Below are 6000 nucleotides of genomic sequence, written 5' to 3'. Positions count from 1 at the left end.
AGCATACATTTGTTCATGTATCATCTGCTATGCATGGCTGTCATCAGGACACATGTACTACACAGGACTGTGTCTAGATATACTTCTTTCGAGGTTTACAAATGACATTAAAGTCAAGCAAATGACCTTTCACTTTATGTGAATTTATAGTAGCACGAAACTTCATAATGGAAGTTGTCGCGTATTTAGACGTTCAGAGATTTACTATAATTTATGTCTAAGTTATTAATCAGCACCTTTTGTTGAGCTAGACCTCCAGTGTTAGAAACTGACTATAATTCTCAGTTAACCATTAACTTGGTCCACTGGCACAAATGAGATCAATATCATCCCCGTAAGTTCAACAGGTACAGAGATATGTCACTAACACTCAGAATAATGTCTTATGAGGTACAAAAAAGTCATCTACCACTACACGAAATGGCAGTTTTTCCAAACTGTATTTATATTAGGAAATGTAGTTGTCGTGGTCCGTATGGTCAATGTATGTATCCCGATGAAGGAGTGAGAATTAACTCTGCAACGTCGTATAAAGAATAAAAGGAAGTTGTTATCCATATAAATATGTCATTGTATTCATGTTCGTCCAACTTCTAAATGCCTTTAGAACTTCAATGTATGTGTCATTTGGTCTCCAAATTTTGCATCTATATCGGTTGTCATGGAATAAAAGTGCATTCTCGTGTCTGTGAGCAATGTCAGAAGCGTGTAAATATGGCTGTCGTTTTCATATATTTTCCAAAGTGCGAATTGATGATATTTTTCTTCGATGACACTGATTTGATTATAAATAACCTGAGGTCGCAAATGACAAAGTTTAGAATTATGCTTTTTTTTCCTACGCTCCTAAATGTGCGGTCATGGGTCAATAGAAAATTTATTTCAGGTTGTGTAGCGGTCACGTGAGTTACGTAATGAGGTGATTAGCAACGTATGGTGTGGGGATCAACTTTGCCACAGATCATTGAATCGGTTTTCTATCAAACAAATAGAGAGGTAGTACATGATTATGACGTGAAATTAAGAAAAGTCAAATGTGTGGATACAGTCCCCAACACGACTGAGTGCATTATGGTTATGTGTTGATTTTATTTATTTTTTTGTTTATTCCCACACGCAGCAATACTCCAGCTATATATCGGTGGTCTGTGAATAATCGAGTCTGGACAAGACAATCCAGTGATCAACAGCATGAGCATCGATCTACGCAACTGGAATGCGATGACATGTGTCAACCAAGGCCGCGAGTGACCACCCGATCACGTTAGTCGCCTCTTACGACAAGCATGGGTTACTGAAGATCAATATTCTAACCCGGATCTTCACGGGTCAATCAATATTTACTAGTCACGCTGAAGACAGGTTTTCAATTCCCTACAGGGTTACAAAATGACAAGCCGATTCTGGTGTCCCCAGCTCTTATGTTGATGGAGTATTGCTGTATTAGATAGGGCCATCCATTTGGCCTGATTTCACATGTTGTATGATTGCAACATTTCTTGTAATTTGTGATACTACCAAAACGTATTCGATTACAATGTGGATCTGTGTTTGGAATAGTTTGGTTCATCTTGACGAAAATATAGTGTCCTTATCCAGAGCTCATTCTCCCCAAGTAACCTGAGAAGGCCTCGTGTTAGGCGGAGTTATGCTCCCACGACCTCTCTGTCGTCGTTTGACGTAAAAATATCAGTTTTCGCCATTTATGGGAAACCATTGAAAGGATTATTATTATTATCATTATTATAGGATATTTATATAGCGCACATATCCCCGCAACTACTGCATGCTCAAGGCGCTGGTATTTTTTTCCTAGATCATTGGATGTCTGACTGACTGACTGACTGAGTTTAGTTTTACGCCGCTTTTAGCAATATTCCAGCAATATCACGGCGGGGGACACCAGAAATGGGCTTAACACATTGTGCCCATGTGGGGAATCGAACCCGGGTCTTCGGCGTGACGAGCCAACGCTTTAACCACTAGGCTACCCCACCGCCCCATTGGATGTCAATCTCAACGGCACATCGTATTATCAAAGGATAACTTTATACATAAGTAGACAAATTCATTTGTTATACATTTATGTCGTTCTGATATCAAGCAGTATTCTGTTTCCACACACTTTCCATAAAGATGAGGGGGCGGTGGGGTATCCTAGTGCCTAAAGCGTTCGCTCGTCACGCCGAAGTCCCGGGTTTGATTCCCAATATGGGTACAATATGTGTAGCACATTTATGGTGTACCCCCGCCGAAATATTGCTAAAAGCGGCGTGAAATTTAACTCACTCACTCAGTCAGTGTAAGAATGCCAAATAAAAGAATTTCGTCCCACAGTGATTTTATCGGTGCGTCATAAAAAACGTAGAAAGCTACTGTTTATGTTACTCGTAACAAAATTTCGGACAACACTTAGTGTCTATGTTTCAAACCGCCTTTAGAAGAATTTGCACCAATTTTTGCCATAGGAAGGAAGTTTGATATTCTACTATAAGTTTTATGCTTCTCTCGAGGGTAATACGGTCTGATGTACGCCTCTTTGTAGCAGTGTTATCCGAGCCGGTAGGCGAGGGAGAAGCATGCAACGTATTTATCTTACCGCCACCGATGCTGCCAAAATATAGGGCGGCGGTCTGTAAATAATCGAGTCTGGACCAGACATTCCTGTGATCAACATCATGAGCATTGATCTACGCAATTGGGATACGATGACATGTGTCAACAAGTCATCGAGGCTGACCAGCCGATCCTGTTAGTCGCCTCTGACAACAGGACCGATTTTAACCCTGATCTTCACGGGTTTCGAAACACGGACTGCCTGATACGTGTTCGGTTTGTAGAAAAGCCAGCTTTCAGATAATAAAACCCAAATGTGAATGGGTAAATACGGAGTGTTTTACGCCCCTTTAGAGAGTATTTCAACCATATGTTTCAACTCCAGGATTTGCCTTTGCGTTTTTTACTCTCTTTTGGGGAGTCGAACCCGCCTCAGCAGCTTTGAGATCCAGGGATTGTAATTCCATATTATTCCCTAGATTTTCCAGTTCATCGATCACCTGATTGTCTGGTTTGTTTACAGGCCACCCTTGCGTGCAGGACTGATTTTCATAAAAGGTTCCAATTTTAGGCAAGTATCCCGGGATGTTTAGAAGGGATAACTGTCTCTTCGTTTATAAAAGTCCATCAGTGGGTTCACAACGCTTTAATCGTGACTAACTTCGATAACTACATGGTAATATGGTAATGACTATGTGGCATTTGGAAAGCGATGGTCATCCAACCTGCCAAGCCGTTCTCTCAGGGTCAAGTCCCGACTAACACAAAACATTGTCTACTTATCCCTACGGGTCGAATCCTCATCAGACTCTCATGTGTCGCTTTTGGTCAGCCTACATAAGCCCGCTTCTCATCCACACTGGCATGCTTCAGTGGCCAACCTTCCAATGTGTAACTATGACTATAGGCAGCAAATGTACAAGTGACTCTGTGTTGGTGGCCATGATGACAATGGTCAAGCTGCGTTGAGTTCCTTTCTGTTGACAGCCATGTCATTATTTAGAAAGATATTCAATTCGCATAACTCAAGGAGTATAATAAATATTCCCGATAAACCCTGTTCCAAAATGCCTACGATACAAGTTTTAAATTTGTGAATGACCTGGGCTACCGGTAAGAGAGGACATGCTTACCCTGAACACCCGGTGTCATCCCTGATTTTCAGTGATCCATTCACATAAGTTTCACACCAAACGGAATTTGTTACTGAGTGAGTGAGTGAGTTTAGTTTTACGCCACTTTTAACAATTTTCCAGGAATATCATGGCGGGGGACACTAGAAAGGGGCTTCATACACTGCACCCATATGGGGAATCGAACCCGGGTCCTCGGCGTGACGAACGAACGCTTTAACCACTAGGCTACCGGTTGCTGAGGATAGTTAAGACCTTCAATCTGTGTCTACAACTTCAAGGTAGTGATGGTAATAATGATCAACGTACATTACACATGACGTCATCAGGTATGCCAGACATTTATTGTTTAGGTGTTTGATTACAGGAAACTGTGGCATGTAGGTAACAGGGACAATCAAATGCTCCCAGCTATTTGAATGGTAACATTTTGAACAGCGTTGCTGTTTCCATCAGGTGAATACTTGACTTGACATTGCGTGTGTTTCAGATGTATGCATTCGGTTGGCCAGGACAAAATCTAATTAGAAAATGAATCGGGCATAATTATGGTTGATGAATCGTTAATTTTAGACCGCGTGTACCATACGCTGTTTCAACGCTTGCAAACGACATTGAACGTTGTAACCAGGATAAAATGGCCATTTTCGAGAATAGTCCTGGTATAAAAAGCATGCTCTATTGTACCTAGTTGTGAAATCTTGACACTAGAAATGTTGGAACTACAGGAATATTGTTTAGCATAATTAGGAAATGATGGTGAAAAACATGAAATATTCAAAACGCCTCGTTTGGTGTCTCTATCAATATAAATAACATAAATTGCAGCTAATTCAGCCTCTGTACGCTGCACGGTAAAAAGCTGAAAGCTACAATGTAGCGGAAAAGTTGACAAAAGCCAGAATGCATCTTGCATTGTTACATGTATAACCTTGCACATTATCAAGTCACCTGTATCTTGTAACATGTACTTAACTTGTGAAATAATCTTGGACACAAGAGGACGTTCAATAAACTCACTACATATATTATGAATTCTGATACACGCTTCAATCTTTAACCGTTGAGCATAATGGATAGAGTGGTAGATTTTACGAGTGCTTGAGGGATGTTCTTGCACTTCTCGCGAGAATTTAGATTCTCATACAATCGACTGGTGTGAAAAATCGACTTCAGCTGAAAATGTTGATTTTGATGAGATTTCTAACAAGAATTAAAAAGGCATCGCCACAACGCAACAGAAATCACCTTCCAGTTGAAATTGTGCAGCAAAGAGCATGCACTGTCTGGCTTTCAAATTTAGATGCAGACGACAGATAGATACTCTTCAAATTCTTCTAAAATTGGTTATACATTATAAAATTGGTTATACATTATAAAATGGGTTATATATTATAAAATGGGTTATACATTATAAAATGGGTTATACATTATAAAATGGGTTATACATTATAAAATGGATTATAAAATGGGTTATATATTATAAAATGGGTTATATATTATAAAATGGGTTATATATTATATGGGTTATATATTATAAAATGGGTTATATATTATAAAATGGGTTATACATTATAACCCATTTTAGAAGAATTTATTGCCTTAGTTTCAGAGCAGTTATTTCATGTAAGTTATATGGTAAAAAGGTTCACACGTCTATAGGCACAGTGTTCACCAACAAAACAGCAGCCCTTGTTGTGTTTCTGTTTATTTAATTCCACACGATGGCGTCAAAGTCAGAACTTTGCATGACAACCATTTGCAGCAAGTACTGCCCGGCACAGTCTTGGCACAGACGAGGTAAATCGACGAATTCGCTCTTGCGGAATTCTTCCCCATTCTTCTTGCAATGCGATGGCCAGTTGTGGAAGTGTCTAAGGCGTGTTTTGACGTTGACGTACACGTCGATCGAGTTCATCCCAGAGGTGTTCTTTCGGGTTTAGATCTGGTGATCGGGAAGACCATGGCAAGACATTGAAGTTAGAAATGGCAAGGTGGCGGACCGTGACACGTGCTGTATGTGAAGTAGCGTTGTCATGCTGGAACAACTCCAGAATGAGAAGCATGTGACGTGCAAGGACTTCACTGATGTACCGATTTGCTGTCAAATTCCCCTGAACCACCACTAAATCCGATATGTGTGTGCTGGATATCACGGCCCACACCATGACACTTTCTTCAAGAGACGACTAACGGGATAGGGTGGTCAGGCTCGCTGACTTGGCTGACACATGCCATTGTATCCCAACTGCGTAGATCGTTGCTCATGCTGTTGATCACTGGTTTGTCTGGTCCAGACTCGATTAGTTAC

Source organism: Haliotis rubra, unplaced genomic scaffold (assembly GCF_003918875.1).
Source record: "Haliotis rubra isolate DU_JTF1 unplaced genomic scaffold, ASM391887v1 Scf95, whole genome shotgun sequence".
Taxonomy (NCBI): Eukaryota; Metazoa; Mollusca; class Gastropoda; order Lepetellida; family Haliotidae; genus Haliotis; species Haliotis rubra.
This window is presented reverse-complemented; position numbering follows the sequence as displayed.